At 46.1% G+C, this 19,124-nt stretch overlaps 1 long non-coding RNA gene across 1 annotated transcript; it reads right to left on the bottom strand.

The window, feature by feature from the left end:
• Window positions 1–2,018: 2,018 nt before the first annotated feature.
• LOC309663792 lies at window positions 2,019–19,087 on the bottom strand. Its single transcript, XR_014265473.1, has 2 exons — window positions 18,993–19,087; window positions 2,019–18,652 (listed from the first exon to the last, which is right to left on the bottom strand). It is a non-coding gene; the product is annotated as an uncharacterized lncRNA (long non-coding RNA).
• Between the last annotated feature and the right edge of the window lie 37 nt (window positions 19,088–19,124).

Here is a 19,124-nt window from a genome sequence, read left to right as displayed (position 1 = left end):
ACTCTTCATTGTGTGCGGGCTTCTCATTGCGGTGGCTTCTCTTGTTGTGGAGCATGGGCTCTAGGCGCGTGGGCTTCAGGAGTTGTGGCTCGCAGGCTTCAGTAGCTGTGGCTCGCAAGCTCAGTAGTTGTGGTGCACGGGCTTAGCTGTTCCACGACATGTGGGATCTTCCCGGACCAGGGCTCGAACATCTGACAGTTTGACTGGGGCTGAAGGATATGCTTCCACGGAGCTGGCAAGTTGGTGCTGGCTGTTGGCAGGAGGCCTCAGTCCCCCGCCATGTGGACCACTCCCTAAGGCTGCTTGGGCATCCTCACAACCAAGAGACAGCAAGGTAGAAGCTGAAACGTTTTCTGTTTTATGATCTAACCTCGAAACCACAATCTGTCATTCCTATATTACCCTATTGGTTGCATAGATCGGTCCTACTTAGCATGTAAGGGAATTGCACAGGGGAATGGCCACGGGGGGAGAGAATCACTGAGGGCCATCATAGAGGCTTGTTACTAGGCTAGAACTGAGCAACTGGACACCGACATTTTAAAAAGTACTGTGACCTAGAATAGTCAAATTCATAGAGTCAAAGTGCACTGGTAGATGTCAGGGGCCAACATTGGTAGATGTCAGGGGTAGGGGGGGAGGAATGGTTAGTTAGTGTTTAACGGGGACAGAGTTTCAGTTTAGGAAGGTGAAAAAGTCAGGAGATGGATGATGATGAGAGTTGCACAACAATGTGAATATACTTAGTGCCACTGAACTGTACAGTTAAATGGGGTTAAAATAGTATGTTTTATATTATGACTTTTACCACAATAAAAAAATTTTTTTAATGTAATAACCTACATGGGAAAAGAATCTAAAAAAGAGTGGATATGTGTGTATGTATAACTGATACACTTTGCTGTACAGCAGAAACTAATGCAACTGTATATCAACTATAATAAAACAATTTTTAAAGGAAAAAAATAATAATAAAATAAAAAGTACTGTGTAGGGGAATTCCCTGGTGGTCCAGTGGTTAGGACTCTGTGCTCTCACTGCCGAGGGCCTGGGTTCGATCCCTGGTTGGGGAACTAACATCCCACAAGCCACATGGCACGGCCAAATAAATAAATAAATAATAATAAAAATAAAAATGTACTGTGTACAATAGCACCAAAAACATGGAGTACTTATGTATAAACTAACAAAATAAACATACTAATACCCAGTGGAAATTCGCCACTCATCGGCTATACTCATGCAAAGGGTACATTTTTAAACCTTTAAATTTTTAACAAAAGGAAGAATTCCTCTGCATAGAAAATGAAACGTATAAGAACCAATCCCTGTGCTTTGGCCTATTCTACAACATTAGGGAATTAAATGCTGAACTTCAACTTCATTTTCTACTAAAGTTTTTTTTACCTCATGAGTGGATTTCAGAAATGACCTTTTACCTAGCCCAGGGCGGATGGGGCCCCCATTGTTGTCTGACCTGGGACAGAGTTTTTTCTTTCCCCTGGCAGTGTATTCATGTAATTTACCCAAGAGTTGGTTCTTTCCCATCTGAAGGCATTTATCATAACTATGTGAAGTAATTTGCAAATTTCTGATTGCAAAAGATTTCAGATTATCAAATGCTAGAGCAGGATTGGGCAAACTACAACCTTTGGTCCAAATTTGGCCTCCATTCTTTGCCAGAGCATGTCCCTGTGTGCCATCTTGGGGAGGTGGTGTAGCACAGTAATTGCCTAACTTCTCTAGCCCTCAGTTTCCTCATTTCTAAAGTGGAGGTACCTGCTTCATAGGGTTGTTGTACGGATCTAATGGACTAATGCATGTACAGCACTTGCCCAGTGCCTGGATGCAAACAGAGAGCCTTGGCTATTTGTGTAGTATTAGTTATTATTATTGATGTTTCAGCATATACGCCCCCTGCTGGTTCTGAAGAACACACAGATTTGTCAACTTTGGTTATCTGACAAAAGTAAAAATATGAGTAGTCCTATACAGTACTCACAGAATAATCTCAAGTGTTTTTATTTTTTTTAATTTAAATTTATTTATTTATTTATTTATGGCTGCACTGGGTCTTTTGCTGCGCGTGGGGCTTTCTCTATTTGTGGCGAACGGAGGCTACTCTTTGTTGCGGTACATGGGCTTCTCATTGTGGTGGCTTCTCTTGTCACAGAGCATGGGCTCTAGGCATGTGGGCTTCAGTAGTTGTGGCACTCGGGCTCAACAGTTGTGGCTTGCGGGCTCTGGAGTGCAGGCTCTTAGTTGCTCCGTGGCATGTGGTATCTTCCCGGACAAGGGCTCGAACCCGTGTCCCCTGCGTTGGCAGGTGGACTCTTAACCATTGTGCCACCAGGGAAGTCCTCAAGTGTTTTTAATCTTCCTAGAAAAATTTAATGCTCTGGAATGCTCTTAATGACCTGATTTGTGAGCCTTTTCAAAACAACTGTAAAGCAGAATGCTCAAGTTGTCTTAGTTCTGTCTTATATGGCACCCCATTATGTGCCTCAGTCTCACTGTTTCCACGGGTCTCTTGGAGATACTATCCTGAAGGTGACTGGCTTAGTGGACCTCACCTTTTAGTATCATGATGTCCTTCTGATCGTGTGTTATGCTGGTTCAAGGCCAAGGAGCACCCTTTGTGGGGATTTTCACTTTCATGGGAAAGTCAGCTTCAGCTTATTAAGTGTAATCAAGTGGCATCACAAGAGCTATCATTATTGCTTTCTGTTACCTCTGATAACGTGGAAATTTTGCCCTCTATTCAGGCCGTTGCTGTTGCCATTCTTACCACTTTAATCACACAGGCAAGTACACTGTGAGTCACCGAGAACTTGGAGTAAGTTTGCAAAAACACTTCTCTCAGAAAGTCAGTCGGATCTCTCTCGAGCCTCAGACATCTCACAGATAAAAAGCTTGATCCAGAAAAACATTTGGCTTTTTGTACTGATGTATGGAGTCTTCCATTTAACTTCTTCAACAACTTTATTATGACCTTTGCAGATAAGCTCATTCCCCCCAGATGTTTGTTCTTCTGCAAGAATTATGTCCAGGACAGGGTTTATTTGCCCCCAGGTCACAGAGCTTCAGACAGGAGAAGCTGTGCACAGAGTTCTGGTCATATTTCTCCTGGATCCTTCTCCGTTAGCCAAATGTCTTCAATTCCCCCACGTGGCTCTGGAGATGAGTTTGTAGGCTGAGGCCTCGCTGTTAGCAATTAGCTTTTTGATTTGTTTCTTCCATTTCCCTTGCTCATAAAGCTCTGGCACGCAGGTCATTCTTCCGCCATAGAAGCTCCACCAGCTCAGTCAGACTCACTTTCCTGTAACTGCTCCTGACGGGTGGTGGCCATCTGCTTGAGCAGAAGCCTCCAATCCTGGGTTCCAATCCATTTAGGGCTTCCCAGACTGGGTGGCAAGGTGGTGATCTTGCTAGGGGTCTCGTGTCAGACCACGACGTCTAGTTTAATCGCAATCTCCTCCACCAAGGTGCCCACTGGCATCCACGCAGGTCCTTCCCGGGACAACGGCCGCCATCCCGCCTCGCCTGCAGCCCCGGGTTCTCCCGGCCCCTCCACCCTCTGGCCGCACCTCCTAACCGGCCCCCCAACCCCCTGGGCCCTGGGCTCGCCGTACGCCTCCCAAATCAAGGCACCCGGAAATAAGCGCCCAGAGCGGCGCAGGCCCACTCCTAGCGTCTCAGCCTGGCTGACGAGTAGGTTCGGCCAACCCCTCACAGCACCTCGGCCAATCGAGGCTGGCCACCGGTCGAGAGGCGGCGACTCTGTCCAATTGTGTCCCTCCGACAACCCGCGGCTCGCCCAATCGCAACGTGAAGCACCCAATGACGCCTCCGGAAGAAACAAGGAAGGCGGGGAAAAGACAAGGGGTGTGGCCACAGGCTCCGCCTCTCACTCTGCGATGTAGGGGTTCTGGGCATGCTCGAGGGAGCCTGGGGTGTGTAGGGTGGAGGCGGTACCTGAGGTGGGCGTCTAGTCATCGTTAATTCTTTACAGGAATCTTTTAAAACCGTTGGTCCACACAGTGAGAGCTACCTCAACTAAAACTAAACATACCACACTGATCCATTTATCCAAACACTGAAGGTGTGTAGGTGACACTTTCTGTTTCTGTTTATTGTAAAAAAAAAAAAAAAAGAAAGAAATCAGTGATATTAAATTTTACTAGTATGTATTATGCAGATTGATCCTCAGCTGAGAGAGGGCGACAGGGTCAAGCTGTATAATACATAATAGCAAAGTTTAATATCACTGATTTTTTTTTAATTTTATTGAAGCATAGTTGATTTACAATGTTGTGTTTAATTTCTGCTATACAGCAAATTGATTCAGTTATACATATATATTCTTTTTCATATTCTTTTCCATTATGGTTTATCACAGGATGTTGAATATAGTTCCCTGTGTGATTTTTTTTTTAAAGAATAAAGACAAAGATGCCTAGAAGGATCATAATTCCCTCTCGCACCCCAGTGGACCAGCTGGACTCCTCCCCAGGGTACTAGCGCCTCACTTTGGAGACTGTGCCCTACAACAATTCCTTTTGTTTGCGGAGGCAGGAGCGGGGCAAAGCTGGAGGCTCTGGAGAAAGACTGCCTAGAATGACCTCAGGCAAATCACTTAACTTCTCTGTGCAATTTCGTCATCTTTAAAATAGGGGGATTGGGACTTCCCTGGTGGTGCAGTGGTTAAGAATCTGCCTGCCAGTGCAGGCGACACGGGTTCCAGCCCTGGGCGGGGAAGATCCCACATGCTGTGGAGCAACTAAGCCCGTGCGCCACAACTACTGAGCCTGCACTCTAGAGCCCGCGAGCCACAACTACTGAGCCCTCGTGCCACAACTAATGAAGCCCGGACGCCTAGAGCCCATGCTCTGCCACAAGAGAAGCCACCACAGTGAGAAGCCTGTGCACCGCAACGAAGAGTAGCCCCCGCTCACTGCAACTAGAGAAAGCCTGCGCGCAGCAACGAAGACCCAACGCAGCCAAAAAAAAAAAAAATTAAAAATAAATAAATAAATAAAATAGGGGGATTAACAGTATTTATCTCATAGGCGTTTGGGGAGAATTCAGTGAGTTAATAATATTAAAGTGCTTCGATCAATGCCTAACCAGCACACTCATAAGCTCTTAAATGATGATGATGTTGAATGAGTAGGTGCAGTCTCAGAGCAGCTCCCTAGTGTTAACCTGTCCTTACTTCTTTTCAGTTACAGCCTTTGGAGTCAGAATGATCTGGTTCCACATTGATTCTCCAAGCATGAGCCTTTCGCCTCATAAAATGTACTTAAACTTTATGAGCCTCTGTTTCCTTCTCTGTAAATGAGAGGTGATGTAAGGATAAAATGACAACATGAATGTAACTTATTTATCACGGTGCCTGACATGTAGTAGATGCTCAGTTAAAAAAAAAAAAAAAAGAGCTGTGGCAGAGACTAATGTGTTTAGCAGTTCCCACTTCCTTTTCCTCCAACTTCCTTTTCCTCCAGGGCACTCCGCTAGACTACAATCCCCAACCTCCCCTCCCGGTAGGTGGGGCCACAAGACGGAGTTCTAGCCAATGGAACTAGATGCGCACAGTGGGTAGAACTGATGCGCACACTTCCAGGTGTGCCTTTCTCTGGAGTGAGAGTGGAACCAGTGATAGCGGAACTAGTGATAGTGATAGCGGATGGAAGGTTCCTGAATCCCCACAGCACCATTTGGAACAGAGTGCCTCAATCAAGAAAACACACGTGGGAGAAATAAAAAATAAACTTGAATTGAGATGCACCGCTAAAATGCGGGGGTTGCTTGTCACAGCCATTAGCCAACCTGACGCATAGCCATTTCTCTTATTATTGTACTTTTTTTTTTTTTTTTTTTATCTCTCAATACTTCTGACCTCACTTGGCACAAGATTCGTTGTACCTTTCGAAGGTATGCTGTTTGGTGATGGCATTTTAAATGTGTGCACGCTGCTCCTCAACAGGATTGTAAACCCCTCTTTGAGCTGTTTCTTTTATGCACCCTCCCCCCAGCCCTATGCCCTATATCCACAGAGCCCAGTTCCTCCAGCACCGCCTGGGGAATGATGAGAGTGTAAGTAACCATAGGTGGGTGCAAATGTTGTTCCCTATTTCATCACATTCCTATTTCACCTATTTTTCTCCTCTCCTCTCCTCTCCTTTTCATGGGTTCCTTTTTCTTTTTTTAATTTTTATTTTATATTGGAGTAGAGTTGATGCACAATGTCGTGTTAGCTTCCGGTGTACAGCAAAGCGATTCAGTTATACATACACATATATCTATTCCTTTTCAAATTCTTTTCCCATTTAGGTTATTACAGAATATTGAGTAGAGTTCCCTGTGCTATACGGTAGGTCCTTGTTGGTTATCTATTTTATATATAGTAGTGTGTATATGCTAATCCCAAACTCCGAATTTATCCCTCCTCCCCCCCTACCTTTCCCCTTTGGTAACCATAAATTTGTTTTCGAAGTCTGTGAGTCTCTTTCTGTTTTGTAAATAAGTTCATTTGCATCACTTTTTTAGATTCCACATATAAGTGATATCATATGATATTTGTCTTTCTCTGTCTGACTTACTTCACTTAGTATGATCATCTCTAGGTCCATTTGTCTTGCTGCAAATAACATTTCATTCTTGTTTACAGCTGAGTAATATTTCATTGTATGTAAGTACCACATCTTCTTTATCGATTCATCTGTCGATGGACCCTTAGGTTGCTTCCATATCTTGGCTATTGTAAATAGTGCTGCAGTGACCATTGGGGTGCACGTATCTTTTCAAATTAATAGTTTTTTCCAGACACATGCCCAGGAATGGGATTGCTGCATCATATGGCAACTCTATTTTTAGTTTCTTGAGGAACCTCCATACTGTTCTATATAGTGTCTGTACCAATTTATATTCCCACCATCAGTGTAGGAGGGTTCCCTTTTCTCCACACCCTCTATGGATTCCTTTTTCATTTGCTCATTGAGTTAGCAAATGTTGACTGAGCTCCTTCGTACTCTGTGCCAGTGTGAGATTCAGGGATATAGCAGTGAACATGCAAACGCCATCCCATTCCAGAGGAGCTTACAGCCTAGTGGGCAAGTAAGACAACAAGCAGGATTTTGAATGTAAAACACTGGCCCATAAGCTCTGTGAGCATCATATCTTTCTTGTGAGCCTTGACATCCCTGGTAATGGTGCCTAACAAGCGACGGAGATATGGTGTTTGGAGGTGGGTATCAACAGGAAAGGGTTCTTAAAGAAGGTGATGTCCATGGGAATTCCCTGGCAGTCTGGTGGTTAGGACTCCGCTCTTCCACTGCAGGGGGCACGGGTTCAATCCTGGTCAGGGAACTAAGATCCTGCATGCCGCACAGCACAGCTGAAAAAAAATAAATTTTAAAATAATTAATTAATTAATTAATTAACAGGGAACATTAAAAAAAAAGAGAGGTGAAGTCCAACCTGAGTCCTGAGGTTTGAGTAGGATTCCCCCAAGCAAAGGAGGTTGTGTGGGGCTGGGGACAGTTTTTTCCAGGCAGAGGGAACCGTTGGTACCAAGTCTGCAGGCTATGATTCTGGAAAGTGAGGAGGTGAGAGGTGAGCCTGGAGAGGTCAGTAGGGGCCAGATCATATTCCAGAAGGCCAAGGAGTTTGGCCCAAGGCATTAATGAACACCTGGCAAGACTATCAGCTGGTGTTTCACTGGTGAAAAGAATAGGCATAACCTCAGGAGTGATTCAGCTTAGCCTCTCAGGGAAAAGCCTGAGAGCAGCCTAGCTGCTCTAGAAGAACTTTGGCAGGTGTGGCCCCTGACCTGTGGGGACCCAGCCCAGGGCATTCCAACTGTCCCATTATTTTTGCTGCATTTTGGATTCTACACCTGGGCCCAACTGACATGTCTTTCTGCCTCTGGCTATTGTTTGTGTCTAGTCCTCCACTGGCGTGAAAAAGGCCTGTACACCCAGCCCTTGTGCGGGATCTTGGTTCCCCAACCAGGGATTGAACCCGGGCCACGGCACTGAAACCACCAAATCCTAACCCCTGGGCCACCAGGGAATTCCCCATCATTCTTTTTTTTTTTTTAAGATTTATTTATTTATTTATCTATCTAATTTATTTTTGGCTGCGTTGGGTCTTAGTTGCGGCACGCAGGATCTTCATTGAGGCACGTGGGATTTTTCGTTGCAGCGCGAGGGCTCTTCATTGCGGCGCTCGGGCTTCTCTCTAGTTGTGGCGTTCGGGTTTTCTCTTCTCTAGTTGAGGCATGCAGGCTTAGTTGCCCCACGGCAAGTGAGATCTTAGTTCCCTGACCAGGGGTCGAACCCAAGTCCCCTGCACTGTAAGGCAGATTCTTTACCACGGGACCACCAGGGAAGTACCCCATCATTCTTAATATACCCTCTTTAGACCAGCCTTGCAAGTAGCTGCTAACCCACCAGCCCAGGCGAATGGGACAGATATGTCTTCATTGAGTTTGTCGGCTAGGAAGTAAACAATAGATTTATGTAGGCAGCCTAGTTATTCAAACTTATTTCCAAAACTTTCTTAAATTTTCCTCTAATTATTTTCCTGTCTTTTTCTCAATCTAACTCTTGACCGAAGATTTTTCTGCCAGACAGATTTAGTATGGCACAATGGTTTGAAGTCAGACAAAACTGGGTTTGACTCCTGGATCTGGTCATCATAAGCTGTGTTGGCTAGTTCCTTACCCTCTCTGAGCCTCGCTTTTCACATCTGTCAAATGGGGGTGCTAGACTCAATGAGACAATGTTTGTAGAATGTTTAGCACAACACCTCACATGTGGTAAGCCCTGTAGGTGGCAGCCACTACTCAAGATTCAAAAAATGTTTATTGAGCACCTATTAAGAATCATGTGCTCAAAAAGTAACTCTACGTGAGCCTGCTTCTTCTGGGTAGATTTATCTGTTCTGCTTTTAAATTACCAGGAGAAGGACTTCCCTGGTGGTCCAATGGCTAAGACTCCATGCTCCCAATGGAGGTGGCCCGGGTTCGATCCTTAGGGAACTAGATCCCGCATGCTGCAACTAAAAGATCCCACACGCTGCAACTGAAGATCCTGAGTGCGGCAGCTAAGACCCGGTGCAGCCAAATAAATAAATAAATAAATATTACCAAAAAAATGACCAGGAGAGAAACATGCTTAGGCAGATAATTTCCAAATTGTGGTCTACAGACCCCTGGGGGGTCCTCTCAGGGAACTGCAAGGGTCAAAACCATTTTCATAATAATACTAAGACATTATTTGCCTTTTTCACTGTGTAGACACTTGTACGGTTGGTGGGTAAAACTGCTGGCCCCTTAGCATGAATCAAAGCAGTGGCTCTAAATGGTACTATTAGCCATTACATTCTTCATCGCCATGCTCTTGCACAGAAAAAGGAAGGCCAGTTCTACTTTAGAATGTCCCTGATGAAGTAGTAAAAATGATTTTATTAAAGCTTAACACTTGAGGACATACCTTTTTAGTATCTTGTCCGACAAAATGGTAAGTACACAAAAGGCACTTTTCTGAGGTGTACCAAGGTACAATGGTTGTCTCCAAGAAGAGGACTTGTATGACTCAGTTGCCCGCTGAACTAGCTGCTTTTCTCCAGGACCACCATTTTTAGCTGAAAGACAAACTATGGCTACTCAGACTGAGGTATAAAATAGATCTGCCATCCACTTGACCGCCCCTCAACCTGGCAGCCTTGTCATCATTGGGGCATCTAAACCCACATGGGGACCCAGGAGGCTCCTCAGATGCCACAGGATGAAGGGTCGCTGGCTCCACAAACCCCACTTCCCCTTGAACCCAGACAAGTGAGTGTTTTAGAAATAGACAGAAGGAACTCCCTGGTGGTCCAGTGGTTAGGACTCCATGCTCTCACTGCTGAGGGCCTGGGTTCAATCCCTGGTTGGGGAACTAAAATCCCATAAGCTGCAGCGTGGCCAAAAAAAAAACAAAAACAAAACAAACAACAGAAAATGTGTATCTCCCTTAAAACTTAAATATCACCAGGAAGGTTGGAAATCTAAATGATAACGCATGTGAACAAATGACGGTAACGGAACTGACCAGGATACCAGCAAAAGTGCCATTTCAAGTAGATTATTTTTATTGTGGTAAAACACACATAACATAAAATTGACCATTTTAACTACTTTAAAGTGTGCAATTTAGTGACATTTAGTACACTTGCCATGTTGTACAACCATCACCTCTAGCTCCAGAACTGTTTCATCATTCCAAAAGGAAATCCCACAGCCATTAAGTAGTCAGTCCCCATCCCCCCTCCTCCCAGCCCCTGGCAAACACTAATCTGCTTTCTGTCTCTATGGATTTACCTATTTTGGGTATTTCATATAAATGGAATTATATAATATAAGGCCTTTTGTATATGGCTTCTTTCTCTTAGCATAAAGTTTTCAAGTTTCATCCATGTTATAGCATGTAACAGAACTTCTTTCCTTTTTTTTATTTTTTAAAGTTTTTTTTAAAATTAATTAATTAATTTATTTATTTATCTTTGGCTGCGTTGGGCCTTCGTTGCTGCGCGCGGGCTTTCTCTAGTTGCGGCGAGCGGGGGCTACTCTTCGTTGCAACGTGCAGGCTTCTCACTGCGGTGGCTTCTCTTGTTGCGGAACATGGGCTCTAGGAGCGCGGCTTCATTAGTTGTGGCACGCGGGCTCAGTAGCTGTGACTCATGGGCCGTAGGTCACAGGCTCAGTAGTTGTGGCTCATGGGCTTAGTTGCTCTGCGGCATGTGGGATCTTCCCGGACCAGGGCTCGAACCCGTGTCCCCTGCATTGGCAGGTGGATTCTTAACCACTGTGCCACAAGGGAAGTCCTAGTACTTCTTTCCTTTTAATGGTTAAATAATATTTCAGTATGAATCTACCACATTTTGTTTATCCACTCATCGGTTGACAGACATTTGGGTTCTTTCTATCTTTTGGCTATTGTGAATAATGCTGCTATGAACACTCCTGTATACGTTTTTGTTTGAACCTCTGTTTTCTACTCTTTAAGGTATACACCTAGGAGTAGAATTGCTGGGTCATATGATAATTCTATGTTTAACTTTTTGAGGAACCACCATACTGTTTTACACAGCAGGTACACCAGTTTACATTCCCACCAGCAATGTATGAGGGTTCCAGTATCTCTCCATCCTCACCAACACTTGTTATTTTCCATATAGCCATCCTAGTGGGTATGAAGTTGTATCTCACTGTGGTTTTGACTTGCATTTCCCTGATGGCTAATGATGTTGAGCATCTTTTCATATGCTTATTGGTCATTTGCTTATCTTCTTTGGAGAAATGTCTATTCAAGTCCTTTATCCGCTTTTTCATGGGGTTGTTTGTCTTTTTGTTGTTGAGTTGTGTTCTTTAGATATTCTGGATGTTAGACCCTTTTCAGATATATAGTTTGCAAATATTTTTTTCCCATTTTGGGTTTTCTCCTCCCTTTCATGATAGAAAGTTATATTTTGAAATCTATTATTTCTCCAGTACCTACATTTCTGGGATCCTGACACAGAGGGCAAGACCTGATTCCTAAATTCTTCTGCCAATGACCTTCCTTTAGTCTACCTTTATCCTCACCTCCCCATCACGTGTCAGATCCCTCAGTTGGTATGGCTTCCCGGGGCTCCATGTTGAGGAAGATTCTGACATGGTTACTTGGGAAGGAGGACCACAGTTCGGGAATTCTGCCATTGGTACAGAAGGGGAGCAGGTAGGATGCCTTTCTGGTACTCGCCATCCCATCCTTTATTTAGGAGCCTCCTTAGTGAGTTTCTTCTTTCCTTTCCCTTCCCAAGCCATGTCCCTCAATAATTTTTCACTGCCTTTTCTCAGCCAAAGTTGCCAAGTTTTGTTTTCATGAAACAATATAATCAGGCAACTTTGAACTCTCATGAGATATATGACAATGTTAAAGAAATGCTGGGGTTTTTAGGTGTGATTTTGATATCATGGTATTGTGAATATTTTTTAAAAGATCTTTACCTTTCTAGAGATATACACTGACATAATAATATTCCTTCTACTTTTATATACATTTGAAATTTTTAATACAAAATAAAATAATACAAAAAAAATAAAATAAAATAATACAGAAAAACAATCGCACCGAGTGCTGAGCAAAAGGAATGGAATGAGGTGCCCAACATTTTCCACTGTGTAAAGTGGTGATTTCTTTTACTTGCCCGAAGTTACCAAGTTTTAAATCTTATCCTCACACTTCTTTTATTCCCCAGTCTTGGCTCTTTCCTTCTCCTGGGTCTTTCTCCTTAGAGGAAAATGGAGGGCAAATTCCTAAGACTCAGGTGTGATGTGAAGAGAAATTGCCAGCATTCCCTGCCCTGAACTCCCTTTGGCATGAGCCCCTCAGAGGAGACCTTGCTTTTAAGCCCACCTATGTCAGGTGCTGAGACCAAGATGCTTTCCACCTTGATGTGAGTGCCAAGGTCTGTGCTGGGCCCCCTGCTGTCTGTTCAGATCCAAGTGTCGTATTTTTACCTCAAGGCTCCCGTTCCTACTGGAATGCACATTCCCTGGGATGTGGCCACTTTTCTGATGGTTACGAGCCAGCCTGTGGTCCCCTCCCAGTGCCCAGATGCTCCCATCTCCGGGCCTTTGTTCAAGCTGGTCCCTCCATCTGGAATGTTCTTCCCCAGTCTCCTCTGATTAAACTCCAGTCTTCCTTCAAAGCCTGGTGTCAAAAGCACCTGCACCAAGAAGGCTCCCCCAGCCTCCCCAGCTGGAACCAATTTCTCCCCGGACTAGGATTCTTTTTTCCCTCCAGTTAAGATGACAACATTTTCTGAACTGTAATTGGGACTCACAGTCTCTGTCATTAGTACAATTGCCTTTTGGAGAACAGGTGCAGAGAGTATGAAAGCAGGCCCGTCCAGGAATCCTGGCACATACGTTCACTGCACAAATTGTAGGCCTCACGTTCCTAGATTGTACTGCAAGTTACTGCAGTTCTGGGCCAGGAGGATGCACTAGACCAGGCCAGAGCCAGGCTCCAATGATTCAGGCCCAGCTCAGGCCCATGCCTATGTAATAGGGAAGAAACTTTGTATCCTATTACAAGTTGATCACTAAATGGATGTTGCCTATAAGCTTAAATTATACATCATGGCCCATCTCTGGGGACCCTGCCTCCCAGGTAATGAGCATTAAGCTAAAATACCTTTATTTAGCTCACAGGAAACATCCTGATCAGGCCCACCTGAGAATGACTGCAGGAAGGAAGAAATTAACACAACCCTCCTGGAGGCTGACCTGAACCAGGAAATATTTGACTTTACTCCCTCCCCTTTCAGTATAAAAGAAGCCTGAATTCTAACTCAGGCAAGATGGTTCTTTGGCACACGAGTCCATCTTCTCGGTCTGCTGGCTTTCTTGATAAAGTCGCTGTTTTTTGGCCCAACAACTCATGTCTTGATTTACTGGCCTGTCTTGCCACAAGCAGTAGGAGCTTGGACTTGGTAACACCTGGAGGTAGTGAGAGCTTGATGAATCAGTTTTTATTATTGTTGGGTTTTTTTTTTTGAAAACCCCTTAACTTGAGAGTTTCTTGAACAGAGGGATGATTAATTTATTTTTAATTAATTAATTAATTAATTAATTAGGCTGCATGGGGTCTTAGTTGTGGCACTGAGATCTTCGTTGCAGCGTGTGGGCTCTAGAGTGCACGGGCTTAGTTGCCCTGCGGCATGTGTGATTTTAGTTCCCTGACCAGAGATCAAACCTGCATCCCCTGCATTGGAAGGTGGATTTTTAACCACTGGACCACTAGGGATGTCCCAGATTATTTATTTCTCATCTTGCCATTTCTCAGCACTCTGACTGGCCTTGCCATACTAGATCTCAGTAAATATTTTTTGCAGTCAGATGGAATGTCTTCATTAGACAGAATGAGTGGAGGTTTGGATAAGACATGGGGTGGGGAAGCACAGGAGGTCCTGAGAACCAGGAAGATTATGTACAAATAATCTGCCATCAATCTTCCCCTCTCTGTACACATATGCTGCTCCCTCCATCGGCGGTGGGGCGGGGGGGAGTTCTGAGGTAGCCCTGTGACTCACTCTGACTGACAGAATGCACTCCTAAGAGGCCTGTCAGCTTCCACGTACACTCCTTTGGAAGCCAGTTGCCATGCTATAAGGAAGCCCAGACTGTTCTGCTGGAGAGAGAGGCCACAAGGAGAATCCTGGAGCATGAGACACCTCATGGTGGAAGAGACAGTGCAGCAGCATGAGTGACCCCTGTCAATACAAGGTGGAAGAGAAGACCCTTCCAAAACACCACCAAGTGGTGAGAAATTACAATTTGTTGTTTCAAGCTACTAAGTTTTGGGGCTGTTTGTTACACAGCAAGTGATCACTGACAAGGGAAGCTCCAATGTGTCTGAGATGAAAAAGGAATAACAGTAGTAACCAACATGTGCCGAATGCCCGCTAGATGCCAGCTTGTGCTAACAGCCAATATACATCATCTCATTCAACTTCTCACGACAGACCCCTTCCCCAATTTTCAGAGGCTCAACAAATCAGAGGCACTTGTCTAAAGACACACAGTAAATGAGGATAGAGACAGAATCTAACTCAGGTACGTCTGACTCCAACTCCTGCACTTTTTTTTAACCATGGTTCCATGCTGGGGGCAAGTCCAGGGGAAAGGCATAGACCCAGTGCCTGCTTCTGGCTTTAGCTTGGACACCCACTGAGGAGGTGAGCTGAGGTGAGCTGGCTGGGCCTCTGTGCTTTCTGGAGCCTGTGGGTGGTGTGCATGGCCATGCTGTGGACAAGATGCAGGCTCTGAAGGGTGAAGGGTGGCTTGGCCTTGAAGCTAGATGGGGCCCCCAGGAGAGGCTGCTGGGGCTGCCCCCAGGCTCTGGGCTGAGCCAGCGCTTTAAGGCTGGCTCCCTGTTTGTGGTCAGTGTCTAGTGGTCCTCCACTTCCCTTCCCTTCAGTTGGACACTGATTTTCCTGAGCTTTCTGAGGTCTGGATGGCCAGAGAGGCTCGCCTATCCATCTGACAGCCAGGCGGTGGTGGGTGAAGATCCGGTAGCCTCAACCGATTGATCTGTAAAATGGGGTTGATGATAGACCCTAACTCACAAAATCATGGTGAAGAGGCTGGGATATACAGAAAGTGGGTGCAGCCACAACAAACCTTCAACAAATGTGCGTTCTCCTTCCTACTCAACTCTGTCACCAGCTCCCTGTGGGAACTCAATCTGTGTTTTAATTTCCTTACCCGAAAATGCTCAGTAAAAAATTGATTGATTGATTGATTGATTGCTATGTTGGGTCTTCGTTTCTGTGCTAGGGCTTTCTCTAGTTGCGGCAAGCGGGGGCCACTCTTCATCGCGGTGCGCGGGCCTCTCACTATTGTGGCCTCTCTTGTTGCGGAGCACAGGCTCCAGACGCGCAGGCTCAGTAGTTGTGGTTCACGAGCCTAGTTGCTCCGCGGCATGTGGGATCTTCCCAGACCAGGGCTCGAACCCGTGTCCCCTGCATTAGCAGGCAGATTCTCAACCACTGCGCCACTAGGGAAGCCCCAAAAGGGGAGTATTCTTGATGGAGGGATGAAAGAAACCCAGCAAAGTCTTAGACTCTCCAGGCAGTGGATTGACGAGGGGAAGCTTTCCTGGCTTTCTTTTGAGGCCAGGGCTGGACAGAGCACTAGCAGAGGTCAAATTCTTGCTCTGAGAGTCTCAAGATTCTCTCTCCCTTCATTTTTTTCTTGTTTCATTCAATCATCTTTCATTAAGCACCTACGAAGTGTCACAGATTGTGGTCCAGGTGTTGGGGAATTAAAAAATGAATAATTCAGTGAGTCTCTTTGGATGAGCGCCTAGTCTTGTAGGGGACACAGATATGTATAAAAATGACGACCATCAGCAAGCCTGGGACTGTGACAGAGGGAATGTCGGAGTGTGCCAGTGGGGGTTAGAGAAGAAAAAAGCAGAGAAAGAGAAAGAGAAAGAGAGAGAGAGAAGGGAGGGAGCATACAAAGGGAGGCAAATTTCCAAAGGAGTGAAAGGAAAAATAAAACCTGAATCTGACCAATGACAGGGCTCCCCATATTCCACGTGAAATTAATGCAAAGGAGATCCATATCTAGCCATAACGTGGTTTTAAAAAAGAAAATCATGAATAAAGAAATATATTTATAAGTATTTTTTTTAATTAAATAATTTATTTTTGGTTGCGTTGGGTCTTCGTTGCTGTATGCAGGCTTTCTCTAGTTGCGGTGAGCAGGGGCTACTCTTCTTTGCGGTGCACGGGCTTCTCACTGCGGTGGCTTCTCTTGTTGCAGAGCATGGGCTCCAGGCGCACGGGCTTCAGTAGTTGTGGCTCGCGGGCTCAGTAGTTGCACCTCGTGGGCTCTAGAGCGCAGGCTCAGTAGTTGTGGCACACGGGCTTAGTTGTTCCACGGCATGTGGGAATCTTCCTGGACCAGGGCTCAAACCCTTGTCCCCTGCATTGGCAGGAGGATTCTTAACCACTGTGCCACAAACAGGGAAGTCCCAAGTATTATGCAAAAATATTAAATTTCAATGTAACAAAAAACAGTGATCACATTTTGGGACAAATAAAGTTATGTATTCAAGAAATCTGTAATTCGCTGTGAGAGGTAGATGATATTCTCCCTTGGGCTCAGTTTGGGGGTCCGAAGAGATTTCTCCACTCCTAAGCAGAGTTGCAAGTTTCCTGATATTTAAAAGCAGCAGAAGAGAAAAAGAGCCTAAACTGAACAAACTCTTGCCCATTGGTTCATGCCAGCTCTCCCCAGCTTTGCCCTGCTCGGTGCACTCATTCCACACCTCCTTTCAGTGTTCCAGCCCTGGGTATTGCTGTTTACTTTTTAGTAACTTTAATGAAATGAAACCGTCTCCTTGAATGTCCCTCTCTACATCGCAGGCAGTCTCTTGGAGCTAAATGACCCCAAGGTCCAGCCTTGGTCCAGCCTTCATGCTCTGCTCTCTTCCTCCCCCTTCCTACCTCTGTCCTCTTTGGGTCCTGAGTTCTGGGAGAGCTTGGATGGGCACCTTCACAGTCCTAGAGAAATCCCAGGTGCCAGCCCCAGTTGACAGCATCAGATCACGGACAACAGCCCCCCTACCTGCCCCAGCATCTTAGCCTTGTTTTCCCCAGGAAAGGGTCAAACGTCAAAGAGTAGCACTGCTGGGTTCAAATCCTTGCTCCACCACCCATGCCATTAGTGACCTCGATTTCCTTATCCATAAAGTGGGAACAATAATAACTGTCTCCCAAGCATTGAATTATCTCTTGTAAAGTGCTTAGCAGCCTGCCCAGCTGGGAGAAGTGCTCAATAAACAGTACCCATCATCGTGGCTGTTGTCACCCCAGAGAAGTGCAGAATGAGAATGATTTCCTGAATCCGGGACAAAACCTGGGGTTTGTGATACAAGTGAAGCACCCGCTGCCATTTAAATCCCACGGACTTAGCAGCCTCTGCTGTCCCCAGAGGGCGTCACTCCCCTTCTAGATCTGCCACCGGAGGAGAACACCTGCCCACTTGACTTTCTCTCTGCTTGCCATCTGTGATATCCTCTCACCTGTCTTCCAGAGCACTCAAAGCCCTCCAAACTTTTCATCTTTTTTTTTTGTTCTCTCTCACCGGATAATAAAAAGAGGTAACCTCCTGGTTCTTAAAGAGTTCCAGAGTCCCTTACCTCCCAGCCAACAAGGTCAAGGGCCAGACACTCATTCCTCCATTCAACAATATTCAAATATTTTTAAAAATTATTTATTCATATTTATTTATTGGGCTGTGTCGGGTCTTAGTTGCGGCATGCAGGATCTTCTCTAGTTGCCCCACTGCATGTGGGCTCTTAGCTCCCAGACCAGGGATGGAATCTGCGTCCGCTGCATTAGAAGGCAGATTCTTAACCACTGAACCACCAGGGAAGTCCCCAACTACATTCAAACATTTATTGAGCGCCTACTGTGTGCCAGGCACCTTGTTCAGTGCTCACCATAACCTTAACCCTAATCCTACTCAGGCTGAAATGGGTTAACTTTCCTTCCAGGTCTGACTGTGTGGCCTCAGGCAAGTTACTTAACCTCTCAGAGTCTCCTTTCCTCACCTGTGAACTAGAACAATAATATCTAACACCGAGCTGGAATTAAATGAGACCGACCACTCCCCTGCGGCTGGCGTTCACCGTTGGTGTTTACGGTGTATATGGACAATTGCCAGAAATGATTTGGATTCCAGGCTCCAGATACGTTTCTTTTTGTCGTTGCTTTTTCAAATTGTTTGTTTTTCTAATTGCCAAATCATCTAGAATTAAAAGTGAGTATCCCCCTCAGCCCTCGCGACCTCACACCGCAGAGGTAACCGAGAGCTGAGCGCATTCTCCCTGACCTTTTGTCTTGCAGTCACACAAATACACAAACACTCAAGAGAATTGGTTTATTATGTTTCATCTTACGAAAATGGAATAAAGTATCTAGACTGTGCAACAACCTTGCTTTTGAAGTAACAATGTACTATTACTTCAGTTTCCTTTCCGTGCTTACATCAAATACGTACTTTAACAAGATCCGGGCTCACGGTCTGGCAGCGGGCGCTGCGGTTCTGCAAGGGGAGGGGGCGGAGATCCGGGCTCTCACCCCTCCCTTCCCAACCCTCCCTGCGTCAGGGCCTCACCCGCCCCGGCCCCCTCCAGCCCAGCCCCCCTTCTTCCGGACCTCTCTCCCCGCCTCTCGCCCCAACCCCCTCCACTGGGCCTCCTCCCCTTCCCAGCCCTCCCCCGACGGACCCCTCCCCCTTCTCTCCGGGGGCCCCTTCTAGGACCCCCCACCCCGGGTCCCCTTCCCAGGCCCCTTCTCCCGGCTCCGTCCCCTAGGCCCTCCAGCCCCTCCTCCGGGCCCCTCCCGCGAGCCCCTCCCCCTCCCAGGCCCCCCTTCTCTCATACCCCTCCCCCTCCCGGGACCCCAGCCCCCTCTCAGGCCCGGGGGCGGGGCGGGCGTCGCGGATCCCGGGAGGCGCGGCAGGGGGCGCTGCGCTGGCCGAGGCGCGGCTGCGGGCGGCGGCGGCGGCGCCAGGA

This window comes from Balaenoptera physalus (genome assembly GCF_965194825.1).
Source record: "Balaenoptera physalus genome assembly, chromosome: 7".
NCBI classification, from domain to species: domain Eukaryota; kingdom Metazoa; phylum Chordata; class Mammalia; order Artiodactyla; family Balaenopteridae; genus Balaenoptera; species Balaenoptera physalus.
Note: the sequence above shows the minus strand (reverse complement) of the source record. Positions and strands in the feature narration are given on the sequence as shown.